General features: G+C 33.0%; 1 protein-coding gene and 1 long non-coding RNA gene across 4 annotated transcripts in view; both read right to left on the bottom strand.

The window, feature by feature from the left end:
* The window catches only part of SLC8A1 (solute carrier family 8 member A1), a 664,135-nt gene extending 662,873 nt beyond the window's left edge, over window positions 1-1,262 (bottom strand). For both annotated transcript variants that reach the window (XM_054701171.1, XM_054701172.1), the window contains exons 1-2: window positions 1,189-1,262; window positions 471-518 (exon numbers count right to left, since the gene is read on the bottom strand). The gene's annotated coding sequence lies outside the window, so the exon portion shown is untranslated. The remainder of the gene's footprint in view (window positions 1-470; window positions 519-1,188) is intronic.
* Window positions 1,263-1,496: 234 nt separating this feature from the next.
* The window catches only part of LOC119258480 (uncharacterized), a 101,150-nt gene continuing 78,843 nt past the window's right edge, over window positions 1,497-23,803 (bottom strand). For both annotated transcript variants that reach the window (XR_008554103.1, XR_005128269.2), the window contains exons 5-7: window positions 14,864-14,931; window positions 9,055-9,121; window positions 1,497-1,561 (exon numbers count right to left, since the gene is read on the bottom strand). This is a non-coding gene — a long non-coding RNA (uncharacterized LOC119258480). The remainder of the gene's footprint in view (window positions 1,562-9,054; window positions 9,122-14,863; window positions 14,932-23,803) is intronic.

Genomic DNA, 23,803 nt, shown 5'->3' with positions numbered 1-23,803 from the left:
CTGCCTTGCTATGAATCCACAATCCTCCCTCTTTGGGGTTTACCAGTTGGGTACACTGTTGTGTCATATGATGATCTCTCTCCAATATCTTAGAAGAAATATCATGGAGGATTTGATAATGTGTCAAGTAAATTAAGAGTTTACTCTATGAACAACATGCAATTTGCACATTATACTACACAGTATAAACAGATAGCATCTAGTTATAAAGTTTTCCTCTTCTAAATTTTAGTTGGCAATTGTAACACCACCAGCTTGAAATAATCAATGAATGGGAATCAGCAACACATAACAATACATTAATCCAAATAATTACATTTTTAAAAAGCAAACATTTTAAAATAGTCCAAAATGTAGGAATTTTGTTTTTGAAATGAATGACCTTCCAAAATTATTTTTTAAAGTAATAAATTTGTTCTGTAGTATAGAAACAAGGATTTAAAAGAGAATAAAAAAATAAATGAACCCACCTTGATACAGAAGCTTGTGATCATTCTTTCAAAGGCAGGATAAAGATGCTTTAAAATAAAAGATATAAAATACAATCCTATATAAATATTGGGATAGTAAATTATTTACACAAAATTAAACACCATTAATTTTTTATTTGGTAAGTGCATGACTAGAATAAAAATTAATGTAAAGAAGCACTTTTGGGTTTTTGATGACATTAAATATTTTACCTTATTTTAATATTACAAATGGTGAAACATAATATTTATAAAACTTCATGGATAATCATATATATACACACATATAAATTCAGATACCTTGTTAATTTTAATATAATTTGTAAATACTATATAAATAACTAATATATCTATTAATGTCAATAATTTCCTAGACCTAAAAATGATAAGAGAAAGTACTTTGAATTTTGGGGTGTGGTATAAGTATAAATGAAATAATAGTGCATAAATACTTCAATAAATCAGAAAACATATGAAGCAAAATAGAACACATGATGGGAAAATGCTTAAGTTTACTTAAACATCAGTTCTTAACTTAAAAATCAATATGCTTCATTGAGAAAAGTTTTCATTTTAGAAACATAAAATCAGACAAAAAGAAAATATTAAGAAATAAAATTATTTCAAAATATTTTTTCAATTAAAGTTCTTAAAGCTTGTAGAACATGTTTATCATAAAAGCATATCTAATTGCTGGAGAAAAGAAAACAAGAACTACCTCGATAATGACCTTGGCCTTCCATAATCTAGCATTTCATTTGCTGAGATGCACACCATACCTCAGAGTGGAAGGGTTGTCATCCAGCTCCCTAGCAAGGAGAGAACTGGAGATATTAAGATAACAGGAAATAAACCATGATAAATTAATTACAAAGAATATGTTTCACATATTTATAGTTTGGGAAATCATTTGGACTGTTTGGAAAAGCCAAGGACATGTTTTAGATCAAATGAGCAAAAGGAACTTTTGAACCTGAAATTGTTATGAGTTCTAACATGCTATCAGCCCAAATAACAGTAACAGCCTTCTTAAATTGTGTCCCTCAATATACATGCCTGCTTACTTGTTCCCAAGGATGTGTCTCTGTCACCTGAAGAAGAGAGAAAATATTTCTGTTAACACCAAATCTCCTTCCTCTTCCTATTCTTTTGCTCAGAGCTGTCAGAGTGAGTTATGGTTACTAGTTAGAGTCGTGCTATTCTAGTAAGGGGATCGGAGGGTTGGGGCATGCAGTGGCTTTTAAATTCTGAACTCAGTAGTTTATTTATTCATGATAACTGAAATGCAAAGAACAAAGTAATAACATATGACCCTACAGCATAAAAGAGAGGGATCTTCTATTCACCATGTTTCACCTCCTTTGATGATAAAAGGTGATAAAACAGACTGTGAAGAGAGTGCTTGAATCACGCCTGTAGTGCAAACAAGAGTCTCAGTCTACCCCTTAGCAGGTATATTGTGGTGTAAATTCAGGGGCATATTACTTAGAAATAAAGTTACATTTAACAACATAGATAAATACCACAGATAGTTGAATGAGAAAATGAAGATGTTCACACTAAACATACACTATATGAGTTTATATTTATATGTGTGTGTGTGTATATATGTGTAGTTCAAGAACTGGCAAAATCACCCTGTTGTGGTAGATTGGAGAAAATGGTGGTTGCCTTAGATGTGCAGGATATGAGTTGGCAGATGAGGGAAAAGTTTGAAATGCTCTATATCTTAATATGGCTACTGATACCTGGGTGCATATATACATGTAGCAGCTCAGTCCCTGTACTTTACTAGATCATACTTTGCAAAGTATATTTTTAGAAAACAATGTATTTTTAAGAAAGGGAGAGAGCCCCATGGACTATGATGGAGGACTGTTGGTGCCCTGGGTAGGTATGGTATGATAACATACATCTAAAGAGGTGTGAATCTTTACCTCTGAATCCTATACAGTGTTGTAAACAATGACCTCTAAAAAAAGTAAAAATAATATATAAAAAAGTACAAAGTAAAAATAATAATAAAATGTGGACAATTGGATATATATCTATTGGAAAGTCGGTTTTGTTTTTTTTAGCTACTATAGCAATACTTAACTATTTAACATAACTATCTAAGACATTTTAGGTCTCATTTCTGATTCCTACTTATATCTTAACTATTGTACCTTATTTTAAATTTTATGAATACTCTGGGTTAAAACTCCAGAAACAGGGTTGAAAAATAGCCATTTATTTACAAACTAGACTAATTTTGTTAGAATACAATATACTATTTTCTGGTATTGAGGTCCTAGGAGTCATTGTCTTTTTTTATGACTGGGAAAATCCAGGCTAAGTATTGAGAAACATTGTATAGCATACTTTTTTATAATAACAGTTGGCAGGAAATTAATGGAAACATATTTGTTATAGTAGAATAATTTTAAGAATATTGTACCTAAAAATTCATCTTATAGGAAGAAACTTTTGTTAGCATGTAATGCCGTGTTGCAGATCATGAGCAAAGAGATTCAAATGGCAGCTGGAGAACTATGGAGTCTATACTGCAACTCTCTCTCATCCAGTCCCTTTGAGCTTCTGCAGAGGGAGGAAAAAATACAGAAGGCAGCATTCAACAATATGCTGACATTTTGGGAAGCCCATAGAGACATTCTGGCAAGAAAAGTAATATTTGGTTCCTTGGTTTTGCTTTCCTAGCTAGAGAAATCTTTTTTTCCTTCTTATGTTTCCAAGAAACTGAAGTGCTTGCTGAAAGTAAACAAAAATCTAATCAAGCCATAATTTCCAAATGCCACATGATGCATGTATGTTTTTGGTGATGCCTAGCTCCCCCAAATGATATAGAATTATATTATGTGATGTGTTAATCATCTCCCATCAAAATGAAACCTCTGCCTGGAAAAGTATATATGTTTCCTAAAAATAATTTCCTTAATAGACAGTCCTTTTAATGTTTAAAATCTTGTGGGAAAATATATTTAACCTTTAATTTCTTTTTCAATAAAATTTGTGTTGTAATAGGAAAAGTGAGGGAATTGGAGAGAGAATTTCATTTTGTTTTGTGTGAGAACATGCATGCATTCCTATTATAAAAGTGGGGAAAGGGATTTTGTGCATTGATAATTGGTTTAAGAGGTCCTATATTGGTGTTTAAAAAAAGTTATGGAAAAATTGTTATTTTAAGGCTGAAACTTATCCAGTATTTACAGATTAGCTACTAAGAATTTTCTTCAAAATGTCAAGGTTTCAGAATATGTGCAAGTACCCAACATATTAACCCAGGTCAAAATGATCATATAACTCTTTCCATGATAAGTATAATATGGGAATATAATGATATGGAATTTTTGTTTCCTAAAATCAGGCTCATGGAACCTAAGATCTTTGTGGGATGCCCTATTATTCTGCTGCTAGAAGGTCAAGAAATACACTGATGCCATTAAAGTATATGAAATACCCACAAACTGAGGCTGGTAAACACAGACTTTTATGGGAGTTTACTGTGATCACTTATGTAGTCTATCCCATTTACTCACAATGTTGAATGATGTATTAATGAACTATGGATTCTAAACCATCTTCTCCCATCACAATATTTAGTCTAAGCATATTCTAGAATAAGTGAAATAATCTCTCTATTTCAATGAAAACATTCTCAAATCGATTTTTAGTTAAGTAGGATTCTTAGCATTTAAAATAACTAGATATTTATATTGCTATTAAATAAATCATTTATATATTTAGATTCTCTTACATATTGTGGGTTATTTTTTCTCCACTTACTGATACTTTTATCAAATTCATGGAAGGTTTTAAAAATATATTAGCATTTCACCAGTCTTAATAGAGTTATTCAATGAATTAATAGCATCTCTTGAATATATACTTGAACAAAGTTAGAGATTGAAAGCTATTATCACTGCACACGACACCCTTCCCCCCAAACCTTTAACCCGATGTTTTCTTTAGCTTGGAGAGATATCAGGATTTAAATGGGGTTCAGCAAATATCTCACTGTGATAAAGTTTAATGACCATTAATATTAATTTTTTTTTCCATTTCAGTCACCATGCCAACATCAGTAAAGCGCTGTTTCTCCATCTACATCTGTTTGGAAAAAGATAGTGAAACTAAGAAGATAGAGAAATAACCTAATATCTTTAAAATCAGTTGTCTTCACATAATAAAAATAAAGAAAAAAAAAGCTATGATACTGTTTTTCCTCAACTAACTGCAGTTTTTGTTACATTTTCCCCACTCTCTTTGTTGAAAACTGATTGTTTCACTGTGGCAGTTAAATTAGTTTTTCCCTTTTTTTCAGTTTTAGTTCAACTACTTCACCTTAAAAACTTTTTTTGTGGAAAATGCCATCTCCAATTTGCCAAATGCAAACAAGTGTGTGTTGCTTCACAACCTGGTTTTAAGTGGGGAACTTATTATACTGAAGCTTTCTATATTCAGCGACATGCTGGTGTCATTACTAACAGTAATAACACATTCTGAATGCCACTTTGCATTTCCAGCAGATTTAATTACCAATATTAGAAGGCACTGTGGATACAATCCATTCTAATAGCTATGAGCACTTAAGAACCTATGTCTAGGTTCATTTTCCTCTAAAAAAAAAAGCTTCCACTAAATCCAGTATATAATGTATGACAGTAGTATTTTCTGCTGAATGGGTGTTTGATGTGGGTAAAGGACCCATAGACACAGACATCTTCTTAAGCACTCACCATTCCAACTGCTAGGGGCCTCTGAGGCATCTCCATGGAAGCTTTGCTTTGAAAATGTCAGATCTAGTCTTTCCATTTCATTTAAAGATATGAAACAGAATGAGGAAGGGAACTTGCATCAGTCAATGCATAGGTCAGTGGAAATAAAGGTGTGAGTCTGATCTCCTGAATCATTGTTAACTTGCCTCGGATAGTCTTTTCTTATACACAATTTAAGACATAAAAAAGTGTGGCTTATCTGTAGCTAATAGGTAAAATTTTTCTGGTTCTCTTTCTGAAAAATTGGTAAAAACTGATCTTGGACAGATTTCAACTGGCCATATTAACAACTGGTCACACTAAAGGTATCATTCAATAATGCCAGTTAAAGTTCTGAATAGCTGTGATACGCTTTTCCATAAAAATAACCTGCTCTTCACTAAGATCTTCATTACAAGGTATCCCTTTGGAAAACCTTCTCTTCTGAAACAAAGGAATACCATCTTTGTGTTGCCTATAAAATGGAAGTATTCCAAATCCTTCTGTCCAGTTGGTTGGGTATGGACAAGAGGAAAGACAAAAGTGGGCACAGCTTTCAGCTGTGTATTCTTTTGTTTTTCCATTGAACAATCTGACTTTCTCTAACATGCACTCTTGTTTTGTTATTGAGTTTCCTGTTTCAAGGTTGGGTGAATTCTCATATGGCCTGCTTGCTTCCATTGCAGGCATGAGCTCCATCTTTCAGGCTTATTGGAATGGAGAGGCATGAAAAAATCAAGAGGAAATGCCTTTGTACTGGATATGCATTAGCTAAATAAATAATGGAGTAATGGAATTTCCTCAATCTTCAGTCTTCTTATTATGTACCCTAGTTCTAAGGAAAACATACTTTTTCCCAACCAACAGGGGAATTATCAGAAATATATTAAAAATTCAGTTTAAAAATTAAGTATATTGATTCTGACAGCTCTTCAAAAATCATGGCACACATATTAGTGAAACCATTTGTGAACTGCTTAAATTCTAATGTACTTGATAATTGTGATTAGCAAATATAAATGAGTTTTCTTAATGTCTGACATCACAGTTATTTATCAAGGCAACACAATAAGCCTTGCTTAATTTATAAAATCTAAAATATTGAGTATTTACAATTGAGTATTTACAAGAAATGCTGTATATTCAAAATAGTACTTTTAAATTGAATTTTGATGACATTTTGGCATAACATTTATTAACAAATGCAGTTATAAAAAATCACATTCTGAAACTGACTTTATTAATTTCTCAACTTGAGAAATTTAAAAATTTCTTTTAAAGAAAATTGACTTTTAGCTCTTCTTTTATAGTAGTATTTACCCTGTACATATATAAACTATGTGTATTGACACAGCACTATATCTATTAAATACCTAAAAGAAAATAGCAAAAAAAAAAAAATTTAAATTAAACTTTAAAAGAAATTTTTCTCTCACTACATGAAATGCAAATACTTTAGATATGTTAACAACATATCTGTTTTATGAATATCTAATATTTTACTTTTCCCTTTGCTGAAATTCTGAACCTTTGGCTAAATTAATATTAACTTAATTAGAATGCACAATTTATAAAACTTACACCACTTCTTTTCCGATCATCGCACAATGATTAAAATACCATGACATTATTATATAGCACCAAAGGATTAGACACACAGATGAATAAGTGTTTGAATAGCACATAGCAGTATATAGTAAGGAAGTTGTAATCTGTGAAAAATGCTTAGACTTTCTAAGTTTTCACTGTGATGGAGATCACAGATTTTAGAAGTTACTGCAGAAAAGCTCATAAAATCTTAAGAATACATCTGACTCCTCTAGGATTTAACAAGTCTAGTGTCATCTTGCTGAAATAAAGACTCTCTATGATTTTTAATGACTTTATTGTAATATCATTTACGACCAATAAAATACACCCAGTTAAAGGATACACTTCAATGATTTTTGACAGATGTATGTGCCTAAGAAACTACCATCACAATCAAGATACAAAACATTTCTATCAACCTCTTGATCCTTTGCACGCCATTCTTTTCCCTTCAGTAGGCAACTACTGATTGGATCTCTATTACTATAAACCAGTTATTTATTTTCTAGAGTTTTATGCGATGGTTGTCATTCAATATGCACTTTTTTGTGTCTAACTTCTCTAGGAATAAGGATTTTGAGTTTCATTTATGTGGTCAGATCATTAGTTTGTTCCTTTCTCCTCACTGCTTGGTTTGAATCTCTGTGATTTGATCTCTACTATGTATTAACAGTAATATTTTTTAATATCTACTTTTGAGATTATTTGACAATCTCTACCTTTGACAGATGGTTTAATTTTCCTTTCAGTTCTTGAAGGAAACTAAACTCTTACAAGAAATATTTTTCTCTTTAATATTGATTAAAGTCTCTAAAGTGAGGTTAAAACACAGATAAAAATGCATTATTTATTTTAAATTGGTAGTTAGAATCCTAAATACTAAATTTAAACCCTAAATACTAAGATTCACTAAATACAAGGAGCTCTCACTTTGTATGGCAGTGCAACACTGCATAACACACTGGGAAATGTGAAGGTGTAAAAAGTTATCCTAATTGGTAAAAAAAATTAGATTGTTCCATTATCTTTATTTTTATTTTTATGTAGAAGAACTGGGGTACAGGACAGAGGTGTGGAGGGTGAGAAGATTCACCAGAGACAGAGTGGGGAGCAGAACAGTGGGATCTACTGAAACACGCTGCTAAAGGGAGGAATGGTCAAGCCAGGAGAGATCTGCTGAGTAAAATGGGTTAGCTACCTGGTGGGGGATCAAACTCAGGCCTTAATGGTGATAGCATTGAGACTTAACCCCTAGGTCACCAGAGAGGTCCTGTTCTATGATCTTTAATAATTTTTGTTAGAGCATTCAAAATTCTCTGTCATTTGTAAAGGTATAAGAAACTAAAACACAGTAAAATTAATATTTACTTAGTACACTGAAACAAATGTATAATAGAAGAAACACTGAGAATTAAAGTATTTTATTTCTTGGTTAAAAAAAATTATCAAGGATAGTTTGAACAGTGCTCGTCTGTCCTTCTCATATCACTTGTAATACGAAGCATGTTTCTTTCCCATGTTTTAGCCAAAGTCTTAAGTTCTTTCTGACAATTTTAAGTTTAGATTAGCTTCCAAAATTTTAGTCTTTGTGTTTTTAATGTTGTAAAATATCTTGAAAGTGTCCTACTCTGAGACTGGCTGTCAGTTCAGAATGGAGTAACAGATGAGGTGACCACTGGTGAACAGACTTTGAAAGAAGTGACCTATTTAAGTCATTGATCATGAAGCACTTGCATTATTTATGCAGAGATTTGTGGGCCAAAAAACTAGTAATAGAATTTGTATTTTTTGTGATTACCCACAGTTATTATATTGTAATTGAAAATTAAACTGTGTTACTAGGAAATGTTATTTAACTAAATCATGGCAGCTGAAATCCAGCATAACGAAACTGTGCAAAACAAGAACTGCTTGGATATGTATATGTGTGTGTTAATTTTTTTCTATAGCTGTGTGATAACCAAAATTACCATTTGCATTCTCTCTGCATTTGGTAAAGAATTCAGTATTAGAGAGTTACTTCATTTGAAATATGCATCCACTGCGTATCAAAGTAAATGTTTGTCAAGTTGAGTTAATTTGCATTTTTTGACTTTAAGATCAAATAAGTAAACTTCAATATATTATTGGCATATATGGTATTGAAGAGAATATTGAGGTTGTCTTATGTAGATTTAAATATAAACTCAAGTTTAATAAAATAAACAAGATATTAAAATGCAGAACAAAACACTTACTTTTGCAATTATTTCACAGCTAGACTCACAACTAGACTCACAGCAGCCCATTTTAGTGTTTTTCCATCTGGGAATTCAGAGAAAAATTAATTGTGATGACTTAGATTCCATGAAATCTGTCAATAAGAGCAGTATAAAGGAAATGGCCAACAAACTATATTTGTTTTATGAAAATACCAAGTTGTAATTTTCAGCACAGTGTAAATCTATTTTCTCTGCTTATTTTTGTATAAAGGTGAATAGAAAATCTAGATATTTGATATTATTTTACAGGTATGGAACTATGAAGTGAAATAGCCTAATAAGCAATTACTCAACAAACACTAGAAATAGAACAGCAGGGTTGAGACGCCTAGAGGCAGAAAGGAAAATATAGGTGAGGAGCCCAATGGACTGAATAAGCAAATAAACATGCACAGTTTTCATCCTAAGTGCAATAATCTATAAATACCCACAAAAATTTTTTTGCTGTTGTACAATTTTAAAGAAACATTTTCTTTCTTTCTTCTTTATATAGCAGAGAACGCTAAAACTTGTGGGTGGTGAATGGATAAAGCAGAAATCCCCAGCACAAAACAGAAATGCACATTTCTGACCATATGAAATTTTCTACTTCCAATTCAATGTCTGCATCTATATGGGGGGCCTTGTCTTCATGGTAGGGCTATAATACTTTATTATGAGTGTTTAAGCTGGATAGTAGTCAAGAGCATTGAATCAGAAAAGTCAACCAAAAACCAGAACAAGTCTCTCATTCTGACAGTTAGGGATTATATATTCTCCCAACATCTAACCCTCCAGTCAGTAATAATTCATGATGAAACATATTTAATGAGATATTCTACTTCTGAAATTTAAGGACAACAGACATTAGTACTGCTTTTAAAAATCAGAATTAACTCTAATTTAACAGCATGTAAAACTTGTTATGAAATTGACTTTAAATTCTTTGTTATTCACTTCCTGATATTAGAATCCTAGCACTCAGAATACAGACTTCTTTTTAAAATAATGAAATGTGCATATTGATTTTTACCTATGAGAAACAGCCCATTCCCCTCAATCTGTTTAAAATAGAAACTACATCAAAGACAGAAAATATAAATCCCCAATACCACTGATAAGTAATACTTCAATTTAAATGTATTTAAAACCAGATCCATTCCACTACACAAGGACTCATGATAAAAAGCAAATAACTACATTTTTAAATCATAGTTATCCTTAATTTGAGGTGGCATATAAATTGACCAAAGGCAAGTTGTTTTTAGTTAGCAGAGTTGTTTTTGGTTACTTCTTGCAATATTTTTGGCTTTTTATTCTATTTTTACATTTTCAGATGCATTTTGACCCCAGTTCTTTTTAACCTTTAGCTACTTTTACATTTAAAGAGGTATCTTGATTTAAAGCTGATACTTGCAACATTCAAAGTCTTCACTATAAATTCACTTCCTTTACTTGCTCTCCAGGAATATTCTGCTTTTCCAGAATAACAAAATTTAATAATCTCTATGTGGAAGGGAAACCCTAAAATATCTAAAGCTTTTTGTTTCAAGCATTTAGTTGCATGAGGTTATATAGAGTATAATCATTCAGCATGCGGGCTCTGAAACCAAAGTACATGGACCTGTTCCTACAAATACCTATTGGAGTAGGTATTTGGGCCTATTCAAAGTCCAAATTCTTATTGCAGCATTTAGTAACTGTAAAACTATAGAAATGATTTACCCTGCCAATGCCTGGTCCTTTCATCAGCAATAGAAGTGACAGAAGTAGCCAACATGTGGCATTTGAAAGAGGTGATGTGAAACTTTTCCTCATACATTATGTTCAATAATGCTAGTTAGTATTATTACAATTGCCACTGTTGTTATCATTAAATATTTTGCATCTGTATCTCATTTTAAACCTTCATTCACAGAATCCATTGTGAAAGAAGGTTTTATCAGACTTGACCAACCACTTACAAATCATTTACTTAATAACACATGTGGCTATCCCTAGAGTTCTAGACCTTTCCCACAAAACCAGATATGGTTGGAGATGAAGTATTTGAAAATATATTCTAATACTTTAAGAGACTTTTGTTTTCTTTCTTTCTTTTAAGAAACTTGAAGTTTATTACACTAGTTATTTTCCAAATAGGGTCTGAAAATCACTTATCCAATTAGCCATTATGAATATTTGTCAGTTGTTTCTATGGAAACAACTTCATCATATTACTCAAAATAGACACTCATTTATGTGCCTATTTCTGCGCTATCTAGATGTCAGCTGTGACAATTCTGATAACAGGAAGAATTCCTTATTTTTCGGAGAATGTCTATTGGTTACCGAGTCCTATCTTGTAAGTACTTATATAGAGAAACTCCCCAGGTTTGGTCCTCAAGAATTTCAGCTCTAGCGCAGTGGTTCATTGGAATATCCTGAAAGTGAAAGTCCTAGTCCACTCACAGAATCTCAGAGTCCCTGGGGATAAGACCCAGGTATCAGCATCCTTAAAATTCACCAGGTGTCTCCAAAGGACATGTGATTCCGAGTGCCCCTGACTCTTAGTGTAATCAGCTACAAGTATTTCTTTTTAAACCTTGAAAGATGACCATAGATATGAGGAATTCAGGAAGGAAAGGGTAGGGGGAAGGGGTGAAAACAGAGGGGAAAGAGCACAGGGGACTATGGTGATGGATCACAGATGCTTCGGTGATGGGAGAACGATGGTGACCACGCCTGAGGGGAAAATCATACTGTCCAAAAATTAACAATAATGCAAGAAAAAAGTACTTCTTTTAAAAATAAACTAACTTTTTAAAAATCCACTTTAGGGCATCCCTGGTGGCGCAAGGGGTTAAGACACAACCTATGAAGCTATCTGCAGCCACTGCACCACACCGTGAGTTCGATCCCCGGCCAGGGAGCAACCCACATGGTGCAGCAGACCTCTCCTAACTCACCCGTGGCTCCCCTCAGCAGTGTATTTCAGTCAGTCTGCCTGTTCTGCTCCCCAGTCTGTCTCTGGTGAATCCTCTCACCCCCTGCACCTCTGGCCAGTACCCCAGTTCTTGTATGCATAAATAAATAAATCTTTAAAAAATAAATAAATAAAAAATATAAAGCCACTTTAGTTTTCTATAAGATACAATATGCTATAATTACACATATGAAGGTGACAATTCTGTTAAAAATAGAAGTTATGCTAAAAATATCTCCCTATTTTCTGTGAGATGGAGTTCTCATTTGAAATAATTACTTCTTGTAGGTCACTCTGAATTCTCTATAAGAACATAAAATGAACACTTTTTAAGCAATGCATTGTGCACTAATGCAACAGAACTTTTTTTACATTCCAAAGTTCACCATTTCATGCAATAACTCATCATCATGTAGAAAGTGGTGGTCTCAAGTAGAACTCTAAAAGTTGTATTATTTACCAAAATATCAGGAGACAAAAGCATAATCACTTCAAGCACCAATCATTCTTTTCTTTTGATCAACTATAATCAAGAATCCTGTATTAGAATTTCTCATTCTATGTAGTTGAGCATATAAAACTCCCTCTTCTTTTCAAACTCACATTGGTAGAAAAAAGAAATCATGCCTCAAGTTTAAAGACAAAACAGTATTTTATAGAAAGAGATAATCTTATTTTGGCTAGACTTCTATTTTTTTCATATGAATTAAAATTTTAAATCTTCAAACATTTGATATTTAGAGTGAATTAGTCATGTGCATATATTGTCTAAGTATGTAATTTTCCAAAATAATGTTTCAGATGTAACTTTCAGCTGAGTATTTAAAGTCAATTTGGTTGATTTTCCTCTTGGTTGTAAAATGTTTCATAATGAACTCACACAGTTTCTGATATAATATCAATCCTTTTTTATAATAAATATTTAGTCAGCATCTGGCAGATGATAAACAATTTATCAGGCTTCAAAAGATGTTAAAGATGAGTGAACTTTGTAGCTCTCTCAAAGTGCTCAAACTTTTGCATACATAGTTTTATTAAAAAACAAAAACCTTGAAAATTCAATATTGAATTCAGTTTTAAAGTTATAATTTTGTTTGCAAATATGTCACCTTGTGTAATTAGTATGACTTGTTGGACTCCTGGCAAAGGCATCATAGTGCAGTCATCTTGGAAGTAGACTGTTCTTTACCCTGGCCTGTCCAGATGCTCAGAAATTAATCAGGGCAGCTCTTTATATTCTTCTTGATGACCTCAGTATTTTTATGTCCACTTTATTGTACTTATGACAAAAGCCTTTCCTCTCCCTTACTTTCTAGCAATCTTTTATATAAAGGAATTGACAAGAAAGATCATATTATAAAAATATGACATATAATAAAATTATCATTGTCTTAGGATGAAATAATAAGCCCAGGAACCAAGGCCAAACTAATGGTTGGATTAGTGATGTAGAAGTTGTGGAATGATTGCACAAGAAATTTTTTTTAAGTTATCTGAATATCCTTTATTATTTATATCATATAAATAATATATATTATAAACAGTCTCTGGAATATTTTTTAAATAGAATCACAACTATTCACACTAACAACAAATACTAGAAAGTTGATTAGAGAACTGTGACTACCAGAGGGGTGGAGGGAGGGGCAAGAACAAAGTGGGGAGAGAGCACAAAGGATTATGGGGATGGACTGCGGGTGAGTAGGTGATAGGTGTGGTGTAGTAACACCCACCTATACCTCTAAAACATAAGCAAGGAATATAAACCAATGCTAACTCAATAAAGATTAAAAAAAAGAAACAAAAGAATCTTTTTTGAGGTGAACAAATGATTCCAAAATTGACAGTGGTAATGGTTGTACATGTCTGTGACTATTCCAAAAACCAAAGACTTATACACCTTTAGTGGGTGGATTGTATGGTACGTGAATTATACCACAATAAAGCTATTAAAACATACAAACAAGAAAGAATCACATGCCACCAGCCTCTGTGGCTGTCACCTGCAGCCTTGATTGTGTTGATGCAGAGGGCACTTGGGAGCATGGGTGTGGGGGACACATGTCTAACTGTGGACACCTGCAGCATGGGTGTGGGCATGTACACCTGAGCCTAGAGGCCAAATCTATAAGGGTGGCATCACTAAGAAGACTGCTAGAGAGGACAGCTATGAGGGCATGATTGATTACCAAGAGGCCATGAGACCATGAGAGAATGCCAGGGAGAGCCCAGAGAAAGAGTACAGATACCTGTGGGGGCTGGGAGGCTCAGTTGCCTGCCAGCCTCCCAGCGCCTCCACCCAACCCTTGCCTGCTTTCTTGCATTCCAACCTCCCAGCCTGGTATGCCTGTGTACCTGGTTCCCTGAGAATATTAAAGCCTGAAAAATCCACTGAGAACTTCAGGAGTCTCCTTTATCCATCTGCCGGAATCAATAGTGATCCTTCCCTGTGCCTAGCTGCCCCAATTCACAGGCCATTCAAAAATCACAATGGTTTTCATTCATATGACTTTTTAAAAAGAAGAAAATAATACAGGTCTATGGAAATGGAAAAGAGTCACATTTTCATGTGCAAAAATTCTTATTAGTAATGTTACAGCTTAATAGTTCTTTTAACAATGAGTCTGTAATAAATATGATCAAAAAGTTAAAACTAAATTCAGTTTCATTGGAAAATGATAAAAAATTATTTCTGTAAGTCTATACTGTTTCCTATTATCTTTTTGTTTCTCATAAATTCCAATATCTTATATAAGTACCTGTAGTTAAAAAATATTCTTCAAGTTCATTGAATGGAGAAATTTAAATAAATAAAAAAAAAACTGGTTTTGGTTCACTTACCTATTTTCACACAGATACTGGGAGAGAGAACATCTCTAATTCCGATTCTCCATGTATAGCAAATCAAACTAGAGAGAAGGCATTAAGTAAATGTTAGTATTCTTAAAACAGTGGTTTTCCTTCCGTATCTACTTTCAAATTCTTTTCTAAAGGAAATTTACTAGATTCTCCTAAAAGCAAGTCATTCTGTACACTTTGCCTAAAGCATATCTGTAGCTTTTTTTTTATTTTCAACAATTTAATAGTGGAACAACCCCTAACAGTCTTTTCTCTAAAATATATAAGTATTTCGTTAGTATAGTTGCATTTTAAGCATAGCCAAGAATCTACCTAAACAAAGTATTACCCTAGAATTTTTTATTGTTGGTCTAGAAATCATTTCAGATAAGTGAAAGCAAAGTTCCACTTGTGTCAATATAGAGAAGAGAAATTATTTCAGTTAGTCTTTGCCATTTCTTACAATCTTCACTTCCTTGCAAGCTTCAATAACTCAGAATATACTTCATTATAGAGGGTGGTGCCAATGTATTAGTTTCCTCAGATAACTATGGATGCCCAGGTGGTAATGGACATTAATAAAACCAAACAAGTGGTTCAACAATCATTAAATTTATCTCTGCTCTTTTTTTTAAATTAAAAAGTTTTATTTGCATTAAAACACATATGTATATAAAGTCCAGTAATATTTCAAAGCTTAAACCAAAAAGAACAGTTTTGCCTCCTCCTCTAAACATATACATAAACATACACACACACACACACACATATATATACACACACACACATATACACATATATTTCCTACTATGGAAGATCTGACACTCAGTGAACAGAATCAGAACCTTTTTTTCTATAATGAATTCATAGTGATAATTCTGTTCCAATGTAACATCACAGGATTGTTTCTCTTCTTCTCCCATTCCATATTTGTATCTTTCTTTTCCTAAGAAAGACCTGTTTCCCAACAATACTAATTACTACTACTAACAACTTCTTAAGTTTATATTTTCTTTGAGTTATTTTTGTTCTTAATACATTACACAAAAGGTATATAATCAGAGTAAAAGTTACTTGGCTTAATTATATTTTCCTTCTGTATGGTTGTCATTTATTTATTATGTAATTATAATTCACTCTGTATTCATTTTTTGTTTTTTCTCCATCCTATTGATTTTTAAGTATTTGAATATATAAGAACATTAGCATTGTTCAAAGTAAAAATAAAATATAAAAAAGCATAATTAGGCATCTCCTTCCCTCCCCTCTCTCTTCTATTTCCATCTACCCTATCAGTAGCCAGTCCTGTCAGTACCCAGTTTCTTTAGTTTCTACTTTATTTTCCATGAGTTTCTTTTTTTTTAATATATTTTTTAAGATTTTATTTATTTTTTTAAATAAATTTTATTTTTATATTCCCCATACAATTGCAACCCCCTTATTTTGACCCCAATCCCTCCCCTCCCCGCACCCCACCCCCTATAAAGTGTCTCTGGTTCATAGTTTTTTGTTGATTTTGATTTTCACTTTCTTATAGTTATTCATTTTTCTGGTCCCTTATTTAAGTTTTCTAGTAGCGCAGCGGAAGCATGCTGGGCCCATATCTCTGCTCTTTTTAAAATGTCACAGAATATTTAAACTTGAAATGACTTAAAAGTGCTTTGGACTTTTCTCTGAGGAGAAAGCTTTGTCCTTTTGCATAACCAGCACCTCAGAGTTGACATTGTGCAAAGAGTGGAGTTAAAACTATTACACCATCTTTTCAGACTAAAATATTTTCTCTTGATCTTTCTTGTGTGGACAACCACGGCCATGGCAATACATTACTACATGATTCAAGATACAGTTTTACCAGGAAATAAACCAAGTCTTTGGCAATCCTGCTGTAGACTGTACCTGAAAATTAATTTAAAGCCATTCAGTAATTGGACATATGTTTGCGAATATCTTCCTGAGAACATGTTTTTAGAAAAACTATTATTCCATAATAAAGTTGGATCTTTTAATTTTTTAGACCCAGGAAAATGCTTTCCCACAGTTACACAAAAATTTGAAGAGTTGATTTGTATATAAAAAAGGAAGTCTGAAGTCTCAAGTGTCATAAAGTGATGCCAACCAAGAAATTACATTTCCCATTTTATTTTCCGAATAATAGCTACATTTATAGAGAAGTTAGCATGCTCCAGTTAGAAAATAGAGAACATGAGAAAATTAATGACATCCAAAAAATTGAAAATAGGAGAAATTCATTAAAATAATGTCTACACTTATCTACCCTTCTATGAAAATATGCTATTTAAAATCATTTTGAAAAAAGCACTTGATTGAGAGATTAAAAAAAACCTGAAAGATCTTCATTAATTTAAAAGCCATGATGATTTTCACAAAGAACAGTTAAATCTGTATTTTAATATCTTTTTAAAGGGTAAGAGAAAAATATTATAAATCCCAGTTTAAAAAATATTTAAGGAAAACTTTCACATGCACTCCTTAAATCACATATATTAATCTACCTATCCCTCTGTTATTATTGAGAAAATATTCATATTTCTACATACCATTAATATATTTAATCCCTCCTTGTCTACTCAATTTCCCTTTCTTTAGCCATATTATTATGTTTTCATCTCAATTAGAGCTTTATTCATTGCACTTAAAAAATCTGAAACAGGGCCTCCCCGGTGGCACTGCAGTTGAGCGCTGTACTGCGAAGCTGCCCGCAGCCTCTGCAGCGCTGGTTTGATCCCCGGCCACTGGCGAAGATCCCACATGGTGCACAGACCTCTCCTGCCACCCACTGCTCCCCTCAGCAGTGTACTTCATCTGTCTGCCTGCACTGCTCTCCCCTCTGGCTCTGGAGAATTCTCACCCTCACACACTTCTGACTGTGCTTGTATAAATAAATATTTTTTTAAAAAAACCTGAAACAATAACCATTATATCAGAATATGTACTTGTGCCCATGTTCTGCTCTAGTTCATGGCCCACTTCTTGCATCCACATACAATTAAGCTACTTGGTTTTATTTGTTACCCTTCATTTATTCTTTAAGCTAATATATTGTCTTTTTCCATACCACTACAACAAACAGCTAGTGTCAAGGCCAACAGTAACCAACACGTTGTTGAAAACAATAGATTTATTTCTGAAAATAACTAGTTACTTATTCCATCCAAAACCCTTTTTTCACTTGGGTTTCAAGACATGAGTTTCTCTGGATTCTTCTCTTACCTCATGAATAAAATGTTAATACCTTTAAGGTAATTATTTTTAAAATCGTATTTTTTAAATCTTATTCACAGAAACATTGAAAAGCTTGCATAAGATTTCTTTTAACATTATGTTTTAAAGTTATAAGACATGTTGTAATTAAATATTACTACACATTTTCTTTAAATCAAAGATGCAATATCTTTCTATTAGCTGATTGAAATATTTTGTAAGTCAGCAGTTGAGAGCTTTATGTTGAAATTATGAGTTTTTCTGAAGAAGTGAAATCCAATAATTTGGAGGTTAACTTTGATTAGGTAAAAAAAAATCTTCCAAGTTATACTATTTTTGTAACAAAAATTGTGTATTTTCCCCTAGTTTGTTGTGTTACAGAATATTGGGGGCATTTTGACCATTAAAGTGAGTTCCTTCTAGCTACTAATTGTTCCTTTAAACACAATATAACTAATTATTTGTTATCAAATATATTGGTTGCTTCCAATTTTTTTCTAAGTACTAGCTTTTTTTTTTATATCAATTGAATTTGCAATCACAACTATTCATTCAAGAGAAAATAAGCCTTCAGATTGAAAAATAGACCAATTAAAAGTCAAGTTCATTTAGACATTTAAACCTCAAGGACAAATTAAACTTTGCCAATAATATTGAATTAAGGGCAATAATTTTTTGGCAAAAAAAGTAATATTGTTAGGCTTACAATAATTGTGGGTCAGATAAAATTTGTGTTCTCTTTTATCTTTATTTTCTATAACATTTTAAATAAATATTCTTGCAACTTATCTGAATGTAACATTGCCAAAAACAAGCTAAATTTTGTCTCAAGTTTGAAAGAAATATTATTTTCAGTACAATGAATATTCTGAAAAAACTATTATCAATTCTATTTTTCATTAAAACTATCCTGCCAAAATTCCTTTCCAGGAGTTTCAATTTTCTTGCAAACTTTCCATATATTGGAAAAATACTATAAAACCTATTGCTATAATAAAGAAGCCTTTGGTAAATCTTAGAACAATGTTTAAGTGTTTGGTAAAATTAATAATCTGACAGATGTTAGCTCTAAAGACAAAGACTATCTTTCCTTTATCTATCTAGTCCTATAATTCCATATGCCCCAGTAAACATATTTACAAGAAAGAGTAGCTTTTTGAAAAATGAAATTTTATAGGAGAGAAGATGGAGAGTTAATTTGGTCATAAAAAGATCTGTAAATATTAAGTCTATAATTCTCAATGAAGAACTTATTTTAAGTGGATAAGTAGCTTAAAACTATATATACCTTTCATGACATTCCATTTTAGAAGAATAATGAGATACTCCTTGAAAGATGTTGAGAAAGTCTCTTTTGAGGAACAGAACTACTGAAGAAAATGTACTTCCAACAGTTTTGCCTTTTAATTTCTAGCTTCTTTATTACCAGTATACATTTAGCAAAATACATTTCTTGCTATAACTGAGAACATAACCATAGGAGGAATTTCTCTATTGACTGTGGAAAAATACAGTGTCTCTGATTAAGCTAATTCAAGAGGGGTCTTTTCACCATGTAACTATTTCAAGTGATAGTTCCTTTGCCAGATATCTCCATTTCCTGAGCATAGTTAATAATAACTAAAGGTATGCTACCTATGGTTTTAAATTTTGTAGAACAGAACTAAATTTTGTAGAAACAGAGAACTTAATTACTACACACTAAGTATAAATATTTTTCTTGTATTTTCCCAAGCAAATGTTCAAATGTGGCTAAATTCATTTATGCTTCAAACTGACCGTATCAAATATAATCACTGCTGGGCCTCCCATGGTGGCTGGGCTTTTGAGCACTGGGCTGCGAAGCTGCCCACAGCCTCTGCAGCGCCTGTTCCATCCCTGGCTGCTGGCTAGAGTTCCACGTGGTGTGCAGACATCTCCGATTCACATGAATCGGAAGTTGTCCAATTATCTTTTTAATATAGGCTAATTTCTTATTATTGACTAAGTATTTTCTATTGTTTGACAAAAATTTTTTTCTTAAAGATTTATTTATTTATTTATACAAGTGTTGGGCACAGTCAGAAGTGCGGGAGGGTGAGAGAATTCACCAGAGCCAGAGCAGGGAACAGAACAGGCAGACTGTCGAAATGCACTGCTGAGGGGAGCAGTGGGTGGGTCAGGAGAGGTCTACGCATCTTGTCGGACCCTTGCCAGTGGCCGGGGATCGAACCAGTGCTGCAGAGGCTGGGGGCAGCTTCGCAGCTCAGCACTCAAGTGCTCAAGCACTGCACCACCAGGGGAGGTCCTTGACAAAAACCTTAGTTGAAGAGTCTTTTAAACAAAGGGATGTCATTATCAGTTAAATTAATTGATTCTTTTCTGTAATTAAGAAAAGTATCTGTTATGCAGATTTATTTCTAAGGACACTCACTTGTTTTTTTTCAGTTTTCTTCCATTTCTTTGAATTTCTTTATCATTGCAATTCTAAACTCTGTTGTGATAGGGAGAAAATAGCCTCCATGTCTTTGAAATTGGGTTCTGAAGATTTGTTCTTTTTTCCCTTGAGGGGATTATTTCCTGGAAGACTCATATTGCTGTTTATTGGGTTTTCATTAGTTTGTTCATTAATTTTGTTTCTTTATCTTTTCTGTCTTCCCCAACAAGTCAAATTATGCATGGCTTGTATTCCCATCTGACTTACTTCACTAGCATAATACCCTCTATGTTCCTCCAAGTTGTTGCAAATACCAAGATTTAGTCTTTTTTATAGCTTGAATAATCTCCCATTGTGCACATATACTATGTATTCTTTATCTAATCATCTGGTGGTTTCCACTCTTGGCTATTGCAAATAATGCTGCAATGAGCATGTGGATGCATATATCTCTTTAGTGTCTTTGCATTCTTTGCGTAAACATCTAAAAGTGGGATAAGTGGGTTGTATGGAATCTCTTTAAATTTTTTTGAGGAATATCCATACAACTTTCCATAATGATTGCATCAATTTATATTCCCACCAACATTTACAAGAGTTGTTCTTCTTTGTCTTTTTGATGATAGCAGTTTTCATAGGTGCAAGGAAGGTGGTCTTTAATTGTTGTTTTGATTCGCATTTCCCTACTAATGAGAAATGATGAATATCTTTGTATGTGTTGATTGGCTAATCTCTATGTCTTCTTTGGAGAAGTGTTTGGTTTTTTACTTTTGAGTTGTATGAATTCTTTATATATTTTGGATATTAATCCTTGTAGGTTTATGATTGCAAATATATTCTCTCATTAAGTAGCATGCCTTTTTGATGGCAATTTCCTTTACTGTGCAGAAGCTTTTCAGTTTGATGTAATCCCATTTGTTTACTTTTGCTTTGTTTCTTCCAATCTACAAATATTTCTTTGTGTCTTTTTCTACTCCTTTCAACAAAATCTTAGTTTTCAATATACAGGTCTTTCACATCCTTGGTTAGATTTATTCATTGGCATTTCATTATTTTTGAATATTTGTTCTTTATTTAATTTTGGAGTTTTTGCATGTTTTAAATAACAGTTCTTTATTACATGGGTCTTTTGCAAATATTTTGTTCCATAGACTTTTTCTTCTTAAGGAAAATTTATACCTAAGATCTGCACAGTTTACAAATCAACTATTTTAAAAGTAAAAGCAACTCGTAAAAGAAGTGGGAAGCATACTTAGCAGCATGCTGTGAAGAGTAAGTCCAAAGATCATTATTAGGTAGGGTTCTTGTTTCAATGGGAGAGAAAACAAAGGGTGGGAGAGTGAAGAGTAGTTTTTGAATATTCTTTTGATTAGATGCTGCTTTAAGGAAATGTTAGGTCTTTGAATTCATACTACCTCTAAATCTACTTCTTTTAATTGAAATCCTTTCATTTTAAATGTAATTGCCCAAAGTTAAACTGCACTTGTAAAACATACCACTTGGAAGAAGATTAAATTTTATTTTTGTGTAATCAGTTTCAGCATGTCATCAGAGGAGGATAGGAATTAAAGCTCAGAAGAGTAATTATTTCAGAACAGTATCAATAACTATATAAAATAGCCAACAGTATATATTCCCCGCTTTACAGCTTCAAGTAAAATGATTTTTTAAAAATTTATAATATGCCTCTTTTTAATCATCCAGGTGCATCTACCTAATTTAACAGTTTTGCAAATGTAGCTCTTTCCACATGAAATTATTTTAACTCAATGACACGTGACCTTTTCTCAGGCAGAATAAGCATCATTCTGATCACATAAGCTTGTGAACTTCCAAATGTTGAAAACTTCACTGACTATAAAAAGGGGATGCATTCTGTATTGTACTGTCAAGGAAGAGAAGTAATTTTCCCTCTCCTTTCTGAGTTCTTAGCTGAGACTCCTATAATGAAAGGCAGATTAATAAGAGAAAACAAACATATGTTTAATAACATGTTTATCTTATGTATACATGAGAGATAAACAGAGACAAATTATCTGATAGAGTTTAGGAATGAGATTTAAAATACCACGATGATAGGAAAACAAGACAGGAGATATATGCCTCTTAGGGAGAGTAAATGATTAGGAAACATGAATGGGCCCTTAGAGGAATAGGTAGGAGGCATCATTGTTAGTTAGTGAACAAGTATGTCTGTCTGTGGTGTGGACTTCTTGTCTCCTTTCCTGTGATGAGTTAATCTCTGGTTGATGGAATTCTAGCGGGATTTATGGAAATTGGGCTCCTTTTGGAGGACTGTTTTGGGCAGATAAGGGGAATTCAGATAAAATCTCTCCCTTCATTTACTGTTTTTCAAGAATCTACAGATCAAAGAATAAATATAGCAAAGTGGCATATTTTGGGTGACATAGCCTGAACTTCTGCAGTCTAATTGCGGAGTGGCATAATCTACTTCTCAGTAGTATTAATTTAATCATGACCTATATAATGATGTTTCAGTCAATGATGGACCACATACGATGGTGGTCCAAAAATTCCTGTTGCCTCGTGATGTTTTAGTACACAGTGACATTGTACTGCAGGAGCAAGAAGAAGTCATAAATGACTCAGTTCCTCTTCCAAAATGTCCTGCTGAACTGCTCTGCTAGGGAAAAGGAGAAAAACTGTATGGAGAATAAAATACACTCTATGATGTTTGCACAATGGTGAAATCAAATGACTACATATTCAATTATCACTCCAAATCAATTGCTCAATCCCAGCTATGCTTCTACAAGTGTTCCAAGTGGGAAAAAACTGTCTCAGTTATACTTTCATAGGAGAAATTGATATTTATAAGGAAAATCTTCACTTTCCTTCTGTACCAGAAAGATGAGGATGACCGAATCCCTAGAAACCTTTATTGGAGAAGGCAATGACATAAATGTACACAGCAATCCCACTGTGCTTTTCCAGAGAGCCTCCTATAACTGGTTCCTCCAACCCCCAACATCTTTACTTTTAGCTGGTGAAGATATTTAAGGTGGTAACAGGGAGTTACATAGTTTCACTGGGTGTCTCCCAGGTATTCAAGACTTATACATGTTATTAAGCTTCTATTTCCTTGTCTCATGTTAATCTCTTATATAGGAGCATTAGTCAAGAACCTAGAAAGGTAGAGGGGAAATTATTCCCCGCCCCATAATCCAATTAATAATATAGCTCAGTGTGAATGAATTATACATTTTTTTTTCCTTAGAAGAGACATTGATCAGATATCATGATAAGGACTAAGCCACCACAAAGGTAAAATGGATCAGGAAGGT

This window comes from Talpa occidentalis, unplaced genomic scaffold, assembly GCF_014898055.3.
Source record: "Talpa occidentalis isolate TD23 unplaced genomic scaffold, MPIMG_talOcc4v2.1 talOcc4.5, whole genome shotgun sequence".
In the NCBI taxonomy this organism is placed as follows: Eukaryota; Metazoa; Chordata; class Mammalia; order Eulipotyphla; family Talpidae; genus Talpa; species Talpa occidentalis.
The sequence above is the reverse complement of the archived record's forward strand: the minus strand, read 5'-3'. Positions and strand labels throughout refer to the sequence as shown.